Source organism: Panulirus ornatus, chromosome 42, assembly GCF_036320965.1.
Source record: "Panulirus ornatus isolate Po-2019 chromosome 42, ASM3632096v1, whole genome shotgun sequence".
Lineage (NCBI taxonomy): Eukaryota > Metazoa > Arthropoda > Malacostraca > Decapoda > Palinuridae > Panulirus > Panulirus ornatus.
Genome location: NC_092265.1, coordinates 15,333,515 through 15,348,133, shown reverse-complemented (window position 1 = coordinate 15,348,133; position 14,619 = coordinate 15,333,515). Strand labels below are relative to the sequence as shown.

At 46.9% G+C, this 14,619-nt stretch overlaps 1 protein-coding gene across 5 annotated transcripts in view; it reads right to left on the bottom strand.

Moving 5' to 3' along the window:
* sd (TEA domain transcription factor 1 homolog scalloped) overlaps positions 1-13,952 on the bottom strand; it is a 330,242-nt gene extending 316,290 nt beyond the window's left edge. For 2 of the 5 annotated variants that reach the window (XM_071686624.1, XM_071686625.1), the window contains exon 1: positions 13,659-13,951. The gene's annotated coding sequence lies outside the window, so the exon portion shown is untranslated. Of the gene's footprint in view, positions 1-13,658 lie in introns of all 5 variants that reach the window. The other 3 variants (XM_071686621.1, XM_071686623.1, XM_071686628.1) reach the window with 3 other exon arrangements.
* Positions 13,953-14,619: the final 667 nt, after the last annotated feature.

The following is a 14,619-nucleotide window of genomic DNA, read 5'->3' as shown; positions in this document are numbered from 1 at the left end:
GAAATTAGGCTGTGGGTGGTAGGGCTCGCAAGTCGGGACTGGGGAAGGCTTGGATGGAAGCAGGGCTGGAAAGAAGGGGTAAGGGGAGGTAGGGCTGGGGATAGTAGGGCTAGGAGAGGCAAGGCTGCGAGGGTCCGAGCTGGGGAAGGCAGAACGGCAAGAGGCAGGGCTAAGGATGGCAGCTGTGGGTATGGCAGGGCTGAGAAAAGCAATGCTGGAGAAAGCAGGGCTGGGGAAGGCAGGGCTGGGAGACGTAAGAAGGAAAAAGGCGTGATGTAAGAAGGGACATGAGGTCAAGTAGTCTATGAAACTGTGTGACCCACATATGACGGTAAACCATCAATCACTGTGACTCAACCATTGCCGTGACCCTCTCAACAGCGACTCCTCGGTAAACGACTTACCCAATAATGTGACCCATCCATCACTGTGGGACCCGTCCCCTCAGTGTGACCAATCCATCACCATGTGACCCATCTCTCACTAACGATCCCATCTCCATGTAACCCATAGATCACCAAGTGACCTACTCATCACCATGTGACCCATCAATCACAGTGATCTAGTCACTGAATGACCCACCCATCACCGTATGACCCATCCACCACCATCTAACCAACTCCATCACAGTGCCACCCAACCCTCACCGTATGATCTAGCTATCACCATGTGACGCATCCATCACCACGAACACCCACCCCACGCCAGTGACCACCTCACAAAGCACACCACATAAAAACAATCGCGTGTGCAGGTAGAGTGCCGTACCGTCCACCCTGGGTCTCCTGTTGCCTCCACCTCCCCGCGGGAGGCCTGCAGCACCTCCAGCAGCTGCCCTTCCCCTCGGTAGTCTACCGTACCTTAAGCAGCTGTCCCTAACCCCGGAGTTTTGCCAGACCCCCAAGCAGCTGCCCCGTCCTCCCGGAAGTCTGCTGCACCTCCAGAGACTGCCCTTCCCTTCAGGAATTCCGCACCTCCAGCAGCTTAACCCCCCAACTCTCCTTCGATGTCTGTCGCATTTCCAGCGGCTGCTCCTCTCCCCCAACCCCCCCGGAGGCCTGCAGCATCTCCAGCAGCTGCTCCCTCCCCCGAAAGATCTGCCACACCTCCAGCAGCCACCCATCCCTCCCCTTGAGGGTCTGTAGAACCTAGAGCAGCTTCCACCTCCCTCCCTCCCCCGGAGGTCTGCTGCACCTCCAGCTTCATACATTATACCGCTAGGATGACTCAGCTAAGCGATAATGACAGCATGATAATGGTGAGCCGAGACCAAGGCTGGCTGGCAGTTGGTGAGTGGGACAGTGTCGGGGACGGGCGGTGGCATGGTGAGTGGGGCAGTGTCTGGAACGGGTGATGAGTGGCCTGATGAGTAGGGCAGCGTCGCGGACGGGCGGTGGCCTGGTGAGTGGGGCAGTGTTGGGGACGGGCGGTGGCCTGGTGAGTGGGGCAGTGTTGGGGACGGGCGGTGGCCTGGTGAGTGGGGCAGTGTTGGGGACGGGCGGTGGCCTGGTGAGTGGGATAGTGTTGGGGACGGGCGATGGCCTGGTGAGTGGGGCAGTGATATGGATGGGCGGTGGCCTGGTGAGTGGGGCAGTGTTGAGGACGGGCGGTGGCCTGGTGAGTGGGGCAGAGTTTGGGATGGGCGTTGTCCTGGTGAGTGGGGCAGTGTTCGGGGCGGGCGGTGACCTGGTGAGTGGGACAGTGTCTGGAATGGGCGCTGGCCTGGTGAGTGGGGCAGTGTTGGGGACGGGCGGTGGCTTGGTGAGTGGGGCAGTATTGGGGACGGGCAGTGACCTCGTGCCCCGTCACGTGACATGATGATGAGGTACAACGACATCCTAACTCTTAATGGGTCAACACTAACGAGAGCAACATAGTGAAACATTTACCATCATCTCATCACCATACTAATACCCTCACTATCACCCCACTATCATACCAACACCCTTTGCCATCACCTCACTATCATACCAACACCCTGATCATCGCCATACCAACAAGCTCATCAAAACCTTCAACATCATACGAACACCCTCACCATCACCTCACATCATACCAACACCCTCACCATCACCTCACCACTATACCAACACCCTCATCAATACCTTACCACCGTATTGATACCCTCACCACACTTCACCACCATACCAACACTCTTACTATCAGTTTACCACCATACCAATGCCTTCACCACCTCCTAATCATCATACAGCTACTCTCACATAACTACAGCACTATACGAACACCCTTAACATCACCTCATCATCAGACAGATGCTCTCATCAACACTATACCATTATACCAGAGTACTAATATATCGACCCTACTTAAGCCGTTATCAATATATCACCACAATACCGCACACAACCGCATAACATTACCACACCGATACCAGCATAATACCACACAAATGCCAGCATTAAGCTGTACCAGTAAAGGTACCACTAACACCAAACCAAACCACACAGGACGGCATTACTATACATCAGCAATACCACCTCTACTATTGCACCCCGCCAATACCAGTACTAAACCAGCCAACAATACTGACACCATCAACACCGCGAGTATCACACCAATACCAGCACTAAAGTCAGATAATACCAACAGCAACACCATAAAGATACCATCACTGTGCCATACAATACCAACACGAACACCACACCGATACCAAGTCATTCGAATACCGACAGCAAAACCAAACCGATATCGGCAGTCATACCAGTACCACATCACACTAATACCAGTCAGCCACACCAATACCAGCATCAGTAACAAGGAACTGCTATTGAGTTACAATACACACGGTTCGTAACACTGGATGGTTCCTACAGTACATGGACTGTACACAGGAAGGTTCGTACACTAGATGGTTCGTCTAAAGACATTCTGTACACATGATAGTTATAGTGAACTTTTCTGAACAGGATGGTTCATGTAAAGCTGTTTTACATAAGAGCTGGCTCGTATTAAGGTGTTTCCTACAGAGGCTGGTCTGCAAACACCCAAAAACTTTCGTATGAAAAAGGTGTTGACAAAAACTGTGGCTGGAAGAAGCGCTTGAGGTACTGAAGCTCCGGGTAAGTTTACTTTCCCGTACTGCGCTCCCAGAATGTTATAGTGGTCGCTGCCGCCTGGAACATCAGACTCTCAGACCCCGTGAAAATCTTCAAATATGATTCGTCTCCTGCAGTGCGCCAAATGTCCCATACATCTGTTTTCATCGTAATGAGTACGTTACTGTGATCGGAAATGGTTTAATAAACGAATCTACTGGACAAGATTCGGCAAACAGTAAATATGTAACGATAAGGGTCAGTAAACAATTAAATATCTGAATCAGGAACGTTGCTACCGTCTTCAGCGTTCAAGTCTGACCTCTGACTTTGCTACCTGGTATAATTTGTAACACACGCTCGGTCAAGTTTGCAGAAATTAACAGTATGTGGCATTTGGTGAGGCTATTATTAAAAATGTACGCGCGCGTACGTGTACCTGTGCGTGGCGCGCCCAGGAGGCCCTCCTACCCCTCACCCAACGTTATTTCTAGAAACTTTCTTAATGCGCACTTAACAAAATCTTTAACAGGTAAGTTTGTTTGTTTTTTATTTTCATATAATTCCGTTTCATAGAAACACTAAAACTTCTAAAACTCTCAGGTTTCATGGAAAATCAAGTATCTCAAGAAACTGGCTAGGGCCACGGGAGGGTGAGCCAGCAGCACACGGCCCAGCCACACCGCAGCCTCATGTTTGTAAATAAAGTCAGGTTACACAACCAGCGCCAGCCATGACGCTCAAGCTGTTTACATAAAATGAAAACCAAAACTAACAAACTTATTAAAACTCACTATAACCTGACTAACAAATGACGTGATTATGTACTCGGTCAAATTATGAGTAGACGCAGCTGTGCAAGTTGACGGGTCCACCCGACCAGTGGCGAGCCGTGCGCCCCGGCCGGAGAGCAGTTAGGTGTGCCGTGTCGCAGGATGTCTCCGGTGGGTCACCAAGCACTCATCACTTCGCAACATTTTCCATTTAGGTAGACTGCTTTTTGGACGCAGCTCACCGTACCACCACCAATGTCTCCTAACCTACCCTACATTAGTTCATCTTTGGTCAAGTTAGGTGAGGTTACAAGAGACATGCATCGACAAAACGCATGTTTTGCCCCGTTCTGAGAGGTCACTATCTCATCACTTGCTATCCTAGAACAAAATAATAAGGCCGATGACACTATGCCATGCTGAGGTCTGTTCAGTGACAGATGCACAGCAGCCTCTCCCTCGGGCAGCTGAGGTCTGTATAGAAATTGGTGTACAAAAGCCTGTCCTTTGGGCAGCTGAGGTCTGTTCAGTACTTGCTGCACCCTTAGGCTGCTGAGGTCTGTGCAGTACTTGCTGTACCCTGCCCTTCCCTCGGGATGCTAGGATCTGTGCAGTTCTCTCTTAATAATGAACGAAAAGCGTTTGTGTAGCTAAGGTGTATGGACGAGTGTGTGAGCTGTCAGAGCGAGTGGGTTGGTGTGTGTGTGTGTGTGTGTGTGTGTGTGTGTGTGTGTGTGTGTGTGTGTGTGTCTGTGTGCGTGTGTGTGTGTGGCCAGCGTGTATGACAGGGTGTGTGAGTCACCAGGGTGTAAGGCTACGGATGTGTACGTGACCAGGGTGCAAGGCAAGGTGTGTGGGTGACCAGGGTGCAAGGCAAGGTGTGTGGGTAACCAGGGTGCAAGGCAAGGTGTTTGGGAGACAAGGGTGAAAGGCAGGGTGTGTAAGTGACCAAGGTGGAAGGCAGGGTGTGTGGTAGACTAGAGTGGAAGGCATGGTGTGTGGATGACAAGGGTGGGTGGAGGAATGTATGGATGACCAGGGAGTAAGGAAAGTTATGTGGGAGACCAGGGTGTATGGGACGGGTAAATATACTAGCAGTATCACTGTGGGAGGCTATCCGGAGAGCAAGAAGGGGAAAGAAGAGGTGGGCGTGAGGTGGCGGGCGGGGAGAGGCTGGTTGGGTAGAGGCGGACAGAAACAGTTCCGGGTAATCTTACGCTTCTGTCCTCCCTCCTATCCGCCCCCCCCCCCTCCTTCTATCCTTTACATTCCCTTTCTCCCTTCCGCCCTTTCCCTCCCTTACACTAACCCCTGTTCCTTCCCCACTCTCGCTTGTCTTTACCCTTTCATCACTCCCTCTAATTCTTGCACTGCACTCAATCTCACTTTTTGCCCTTCTCGCACTCCTTCATCTCTTACCCTTCCCTCCAACCTAACACAGCTTCCCATCTTACCTATTCCTGCCTCATTCTCTCCAACACTTCCCCTCCTCTCTCCAAACCCTCCCTTACTCCCCCTTAGCAATTCCTCCCTTACTCCACTAACCCCTACCCCACAACAGCCGTGCTCATCATCCCATCACCACTGGCTCCTACCCTTCTCTCTCTCATTCCCTCCTGATCTGATCTTCCCTTCTATCAGTACTTCCCTCACTTCCTCCAAAGACATCAGGCTGTCTTGGCGTGACAAGCAAGGTACTGGCACCGAAAGACTCAGTCCTAGGACTAATCTTTTTGTTATCCATATCGATGATCTAGAGGCAAGACTCAACCAGGAACATTTCAAAACTTGCCATGACAAATCAGGAAATGAAACCCAATCAAAGGATTGAGTGGAAGACTGCTTAAGCATTCGAGGTGAAGTAGATAATTTGTTGCAGTGGTCACAGACGTGTCATATGGACCTCCATTATATAAATCCAAAGCAAAGCGTTTTGACGATAAACTTATACTTTACGAATATAAAACTCTCGGTAAGCTATCATAGAGAAAAAAGACCCTGGTGTGATTATGGGTAACAGCCTAAAGTTCACAAAGCAATGCTTAGTTCATATAATAAAGCAAATAATGTTAGGCTTTACTGCTAGACATATCACCTATAAAACGAGGCACGATACTTACACTAAAGAACGGTCTAGTCAAGACTTACAAATACACCGTTCTTTGCAAATCATTAAACTTGATCATAAAAGAAAAACTAGAACAAATACAAAGAAAAGCAACAAAACTAATTCATTACCCAAAAATTGTCTTATGAAGTAATAAGTATTCGAATTTTTCCTCAATAAGCTAAGACTCCTACGATATCAATTAAAATGCTCAAAAATACTAAATAGTTTCGGCATAACTCATGACAATTTCTTCCTTTAAATGGGTTGGAGTCATAGAACACAATAAACTACCAAGTGCAAACAATGCGAAAACTACCAGTAACTTTAAGTCAAGGCTAAACAATTATTTTCATATCTGACAGTCATCAGTTGGTAAGCTGGTACAAGAAAGAAAATAAACACAGAATTACACTTCATTTTTGCAAATATCCTAACCTTTTACGTGTCTGATCTGAGCTTCCTCCCAGGGTTATCCCGCTGTATTTAGTTATGCTTTTAACTGATACTTTCCTGTAAACATTTCCTTTTTTTATGTTAGCTGAGAGCGCACGGGGAACTGAGGCCCTAATCAAGGTTATACTACAAGGGGCTCTGGCTGTCTGTACCGGAGGTGGGTGGGTAAAAGCCCTATGTTTTAAGATACCGACTGTGTTTCCCCAGGTTACGAACCTGATTATTCTTAATGTCCTCCAGCAGATAGCAACTGTCAAAGACCGCCAGGTCTTCTGTTATTTGTCCTTCCACGTACTCCCAAGAATCCTTCCCTCCCTAACTCCCTCCTATCATTCCCTTCCTCACTCCCTCCTACCCTTCCCTCCCTTAATTTCAACCTCCATTACTTCCTTTTATTCTGTCCTTCCTTATTCCCTTCTATCATTTCCTCCCTTAATATCACCCTCCTTTACCATTTCCTCCCTTAATCTTACCCTCCTTCACACCATTTTATTCTACCCTCCTTTGTTCCCTTCTACCTTTCCCTCCATCACTCCCGCATCCCCTCAAGCATTTGTTTTCTATCCCTCCTTCCTCTTATCCTACACTTCCTTCTCTCCCTTCCTCTCATCCTACTCTTCCTTCCCTCATTCGCGCCTACTCTTCTCCCTATAAATCCCTCTCACCCTTCCCTTTATCCTACTCTTCTATCACTCCCTCTTACTGTTCCCTCCCTCAACTCCTTCCCCTACACTACCCTCTCTCGCCCCCTGCTACCCTTCCCTCTTTCATCCCCTCCCATGCCCCCCCCCCTCACTTCTATCCTCTTCCTCACTCCCTTCCACTCTTCTCTCAACCTTTCCTGCCCCACCCCCTCCCATCCTTCTCCCTCTCACACACAGCCTAACAACCTACAATAAAGATGTAGACACGGGAACCTACACGGCCTTCTGAGCCGCCCGCCCGTAAGTCTACCATCAATTGACAATTTCCTTCGCCCAAGGCAAATAATCAACTTGTTTGCATAATGTGCTCTTCCCCCCCACTTCCCCGCCCTCCCCAAGCCGCTACAGCAATAGGGGGACGTGGCTATGGCAAGACTGCTGTCTAAACTGTCGGTACGGGGAAAGATTGGGGCTTAAATCGCTGCTACGGAGAGACTGTTGTCTAAATCGTTGTCATGGAGGAAGATTGCGGTATAAATCAACGCTTGGAAGGTTAGGGGAAGAATGCGGTCTACATGGCTGATATAAAGGAAGACTGCTGTGTAATCTGATGCTTTGGGGAAATACTGCCGTGTAATCTGGTGCTATGGAGGGAGATTGCCGTCTAATGACGTCTAGGAGGAAGACTGTCGTAGAGCCTGATGCTAACGAAGAATACAACTTTCTCATTACCGTCTTACGATGTGGAAGGAGATTGCCGGCTAATCTGACGTTGTGGAGAGACTTGCATTTAATCTGGAGATGTGGATGACTAACGTCTAAATTTGATGTTATGGAGGAAGATTTCCGTCTACTGTTACTATGAAGGAAAACTGGAGGTCAAAACTATTGATACGGAGGAAGATTTAATTCCTCACCAATGAATAACTTACGGTTTTACTTGCCACTATCGAGAAAAATTACGGTCCGTTTTATTCGCTGCTGCTGTGTAGATTGCAGTCTTAATCGACGCTTCGGGGACAAAATGCGGATTAAACTGTGGTTATGGGAAGCTGGGGTCTCAGTTCGGGGTATGGCACAAGGCTGCAGGGTACTGACCTGTAGTGCAAGTCACCATGATGGAGAATAAACAGCCGGGACAGCCAACAGCACTGATAAACATCTAAAGTTTTAAGTCTGGCCTAAGTGGAGCTGCCCGTACCCATCCCAACCACAGGCGGCCACCAGGGATTCTGAAACGTTTTCTGCCGACAGAAAACGAATCAAAACTGGTTTTCTAATTAAAATCAAGATATGTTGGTTTCTTTTCAGCTGGTCTTGACCTCTTAGGTTAACTACTATCAAAGTTACTTGTAATGATTAATATATATTGAGGTGATATTCTAGTAAATGAAATGGTACACTCGTGTATGAAAAGCATACCAACCAGTGTATGACGGTGTGGAACATCAGTATACCACGACGTAGTACACTGGTATATATGACTAGCTGGAAAATTAATTTTCTGCGTAGGCTTTTGCCACGCGCTCTGACTACTAAAAAATAAAAAATAAGCTTTCAAACAGGTTGGTGTTGGCTACGTATGCTGCAATGTCGCTGTCTTACTCGTGCAAAGTAACCACCGTTACGCCTGCATGAATAGGGTCCGCCAACATCTCTCTTCCCGCCTGGATTCAGAGATCCTCAGCTCCGTTATCGGGAGGTCTGCAACTGCTTTCTCATCGTGGGTGTCACCACAAAACTTAAGTCACACTGGTGATAAAGATTTCTCCTATACGTTGCAAATGAACTGATTTCTGTTCTTAAGATAGTAAATTTCAACAAGCCCTAACAACATCCCCTTTAGAATACTGCATTTAGCTATCAAAACTTCGCTTAACTCACTGCATGCTAACTAAGACATCGACACAGCGGTATGACGTCCTTAATATGACTGAACTGCGCAAGAAAAAGTCCTTGGTCAATATTTAGTCTATAAAGAATATCTTCAAAAGCACAATGAAGTTGTGGAGGAGGTAAGTTAAAAGATCAACTCCAACTTCACATCAAATTTCTCAAAAAATCAGATCAGAATTTTAAATACCATACACGGCATATGTATGAGCATGTAATTACTATACAGGAGTTAAATTTCACAGTATGAGCATTCTGTGGTATGGATCTATATGTATTTCTCCGCGGGACGCCACACCTCCCGTTCAGCTCTCATGACAAATCATAACCTCCGTATATGTCGGTCCACCGGCAGCTAACACAGTACCTATCGAGGTGATATCCAAGCACTTACTGTAACTGCACAATACGCGGTTTATACCGAAACTTTCCTTATTTCAGTAGCTTCTCGACCAGATCTAACCTATTCTAACTTTATTCATGCACAATAAGGCGCGATGAGGGAAGAAGATAATCAAAATGGTAGAGGTTACACCGCCTTATAATCCCGTCCCTAATATCTCGCGCTAAATGTCCGAAGACTTCACTTGTTTAGAAAGGCCCAGTATTCAAAACCTACTCAACCAAACTTGGTCTTTCGTAGATTAGTCAACTCATCGATAGTTCTGGATGATTTGGTCAAGTAATTATTCAAATAATTGCTTTCAAAATCCGGTCGCGTTCCCAGATATCTTCGGACTTGTCTATTTTCGAGGCAACAAATTACGTTAATGACAAACATCTGCAGGTTTAAGAAATCAGTAATTAAAATCCTTCAACCACATGATACATGGAAGTGTCAACAGACATTAATTGGGTTATTTTTCAACTTTACAACACGTACTCCAGAACCACACACAAGATGTAGCAACCAATGTGTAAAGACAATTTCGATTCCACAATGAACACTCCCCCCTCCTCCCTTGTCACATCTCATCCGCCCTGATAAACCTTGCCAGAGCAGGAAATATCAGCCCTTCCACAATAATGTGAAACACGGCATTATGGAGAGCTCTCCCTTCTTCATTTTTATTACTCCTTCCAGTGGGTATCGAACCCCGTTATTGCGTCATCGAAGCTCATATTGCAATCTCGACTCGGGGTGGCTTTCCGCGCCGTCCGCCCTGTTTCTTTGCGTTTGGGACGAGATCCGCCAGGCTTGTGAGGGGGGAAAATGGTAATCTCGGGAGACCTGAGCGATACAATCTCTTACGCTCAATTTATAAAATCGCCTAGTGTCGGATGAGCAGTTAAAAAAAGAAAAAGAAAAAGAAGACGGCTTTGTGCATAACATTTATATTGACGCGGAGAGGAAATCCATGACATTATTTACTTCAATCCACCGCTGTCGGAAATCTATACCATGTTGACGTTACTGAGGCTAGTGTTGTCGGATGTCGCTGTATTGCCATTTGACACAGACTGGACCGTAAACACCCTAAAGTGTGCGGGTTGTCGCAAAGACTAGCCGGTAAGCACACCGAACTAAGTGGTAAGTACCATATTAAGTGGGTCTTGGGCTAAGCACTTCTGACTGGACAATCAACACTCTATACTGGAAAAGGAGGCCGTCTGGATGGACGGTGAGTCCCTCAGACTAGCAACTAAAATAAGCGTTTACTTCCTAAAAATATCGGGAAGAGATCTGAAGATGGGCAGTAACCGCTTTCGTCTACACGATAAAAAACAATATTGGTTGGTTAGCAACCCAGACTGGTGTTAGGCGGTAAGCACCCAAAACTGGCGGTAAGCATATATGCTGGTCGATTACCCTGGTCTGAGTAGTAAGCACTCATAATAAGCGGTAAGGATCTAGCGCTGGGAGGTAAGCACCCATAATGACCGGAAAACACCCAAGACTGGGTGGTAATCACCCCATACTGGGAAGCAAGTATCTCAGACTGGGCGAGAAGCACGCTAGGCTGGGCGGCAAGCATATTAAGCTGAGTGTAGGCACACCACGTTATTCGGTTAGCATCTCAAGAGTAGATGTAAGCATACCAAATTGGGCTATGTATGAAGAATTAGGCAGTAAGCACCTTAGATTGATCGGTAAGTGTCCAAGATTGGCAGGTAAATGCCTAAAACTGGGAAGTTAGCTCCTATGACTGGGCGGTAAGCGCCCGGAATGAGGTGAAAGCACTTTAGCTTGTCATATTAAGATGATACTTAAGAATGGGAGGAAATCACCCATGACCTGGCGGTAATCATTTCTTACTGTGTCATCGTTTCAGACAGGACAGTTAGCATTTATAATTTAGTGGAAGAGCACTTCACATTGAACAATAACTACTAAATACTATGCATAAACACTTCAGATTGCGCGGTAGGCATTTCAAATTAGCGGTAAGCACAACCAAGACTGTGAGATAAAGGGTAAGCATCCCATACTGTGCGGTAAGCGTCCCAAACAAGGCGGTCATCATCCCAGACGGAAAGGTAAACACCCCAGACAGGACGGTAAGCACCCCAGACTAGCCGGTAAGCACCCCAGCGGTGTTCAATAACTAGATGCGTTTCCCCTCACGTTCCATAAATTTATCACATGTTTTATTTCAACTTGAGGGAGCAAAAGAGGGGATTCACACGGACGTCTTTAAAATTATATCCCAATACTGGTGCCCAGTTAGTCCGATAAATTATACATATTGTGAAGAGTTTGAGCATGTTATTAAAGAAAACAGATAAGATCGCACAGTAAGGCTGGGAACCACCATCGTCAGCGGTGGCCGACGAGTGGCAGGTGTGGGCAAGCATCGTCACCGCATTATAGCATATCGGTAATCCTTCCTGTAGGCAGCAAGTATAGCTGCTCCATCAGCAACCGCTGTTGTTATATCTGTCAACATTCAATGATAATGACTACTCATGCCTTTAACACAGATTCCTTTCGAAGGGAGCGCATAGCTCCCGCTACGACCAGAAGGGGTCGACGAGAAGTACACAGGTTGCTCTTGCGTGGAGCGGGTTGTAACAATGACCGGCCCAGCCAACCCACAACGGGTCCCAAGACACATTAAGCTAATGCTCACTAAGAGGCTTTACTCACAAGCATTTAATCTTGCCTCTGGTATACCACATAGTAAGTCCTTCCCGTTTTCTCCACAGTGCAGGATCCAAGTGCATCAGGCAACCAGCCCCGGCTGACTGTCCCAGTTTTTGTAAATCATATATACAAAGTATTTTAATTTCTGTGTGGTCTTCCCGGGTGTTCTCCATTGGCACCACATAATACCCTTGATGCCAGATTAGTCCGGGTAAGTAGCGAATGCGGCGAGGGGAATTCTCAGTCGCGTTTACTGATATGGAACCCTAATCTCCTGGATGGACACTTAATTACCATTAAAATCAGTTCCAAATAATCTGAGACGTGGGTCATGTGCGTGCCACTCCCATGTATCAAGCAACAATTCCTCACATAAGTCTTGAATATGCATCTCACTTCTACACACCTCTGGGTCGCATATAGGGTCAAGAAGAGACTAATCTCCCAGCTAGCGGACACAGGACATTCACCCCAATGGAGGAAACGAGGTGTGTGGAGAGACCGCCGGTGTCCCCTGCAGCCAGTAAAAGAATCAGCCTTGCATGTTGAGCCAAGAGCCACACACGCGACTCATGGCCTGCCGACACTGGGACCCAGACTGGGTCTTGACGCCGCTAAAAGCTATGGTAGAAGGCAAGATAATACCCGGCCTACCCCCGCTGGGAACCTGTCAGGAACTGTACACCGCTAACAGTTAATGTTGACAGCAGGCTTGTCACGGCTTGCCTCCACTGAAAACCTGTGTGGAACTTCATGTTATTAAGAGTGAAGCTGGGAACTTCATGTTATTAAGAGCTGAAGTTGAAAGCAAGATGGTCGCGGCGAATCCCCACTGGGAACCTGTGCGACTTAACGTCGCTAAAAGCTAAAGTTGACGGCATGTTAGTCGCGGCCTGCCTTCACTGAGAACCTGTTAGGGACTTAAAATCCCACTAAAAGCTAAAGTTGACGGCAGGCTAGCCGCGCTGCCTTCACTCGGGGCCTCTCAATGATTTTGGCGCAGCTAAGGGCAAAGGCTGATGGCAAGCTGGTCGCGACCTGCCTTAACTAGTGTCCTGTCAGAAACTTAACGCAGCCACAAGCTCAGATTGACTGCACGCCGCTTACCCACGACTCCTGACAGCTCGTACTCGCACCACCTCAGTCACATCATCTTTTATTCACGCTTTCCTTATTTCAATTGAAACTTTTTCTATAATTAAACAAACAAGTTTTCCAAAAGGTATCTATGCACATCGATAATGGTTCAATGATATTAATAATTTCCGAGAAGATAACGGAAAACGAGAGACTACAAAGTTTTGTGAACTGGTTGACTAATATTTCCTAGTATTATGCAAGGGCTGACGCACCACACAAGGGGCTGATCACCACATGGCATCATCATTCTCTCCCTAGACTTCACTAGAAAGGAACAGAAACACTTAAGGCGAGGCCAATATTGGTGTCCCTCGACACGCGTCTAACTGTGAAGAAAATGGACCATAAACTATGAATCAAGCGACGCAGGTAAGTACCGTCACGTCTTCCATAAAAGCACAAAAGCGGCTCTCATACCCCTTGCAACGCGACCCTGAAATAAATATCGCTCGGCAAAATATCTAATAAAAGCACAAGTCAGGCAATGTTGAAAATCCGACTTACCTGTGAGAAAAAACGCCTCTAGTGGTTGTGTTGGCAGATACACTCCTGCCAACACTGCAACAGTAACTTGTGTTTCTCAACTCCCACAACCTCGTACGGTAATCCTTGGAAATCACAAATTCCAACAATATTTTCACTAACCCTTGACACCTTAGTCCGTGCCTGACTTATTAACACTGATTCTCAATATGATCACTGGTTTTTCTCGCTACACGAGCGGCCAAGCACCAAAGTCGGAGATAAATCCCGAACAACACTTTCCCGTGCGAACGTTGAACGTGAACTAAACTGATCGTCTCTCGTAGTTTGTGTCTACTACTCCATCTGCACTGCCGGTTACCCTTTTATACCGCGTATTTGTTCCGCAAAAGTCGATCACCGGTTACATTTTGCGGATACATGACACAAAAAGGAATAAAGACATCTTAAATGTTATGAAGGAGTAATGAATATCAATTGTGAATCTGCGATCGAATATTGAGAATAACTTCCACATCCGCCAACTCTCTTCCTCCTTAGTGGGGGGAAGGGGCGGCGGGAGGGGAGTGGGGGCAAACGCGGGTGACCATCGCACTGTATCTCTCATAACTTCTCCTTTATTAGCCAACATACTAGGCAACTATTGTGCAAGATATGATTCAATTCTAGAAACAGATCAAAACTTAATCAAGTTAGCGCATCTGACCCTGACATTTGAGCAAAGGTAACAGAGTAGGAGAGGGGGTTGGGTCCGTTAATATCTGGTCCGAGAGTCAGGTTGTGATTTATCACACATTTACTCACTCACCGGAATTATATCAATGTAACACAAGTCTTTATTCTCCATACCTACAATGTCATTACATTTCAACTAATAGTACGAAAATTATGAGTCTAGTTAGACGCTTTACATTAGAAGTAAGTGTGGAAGTAGGAGCGTGGCGAGGGGTGGCAACTAGAAATCCAGTGGAGGCCCAGACTA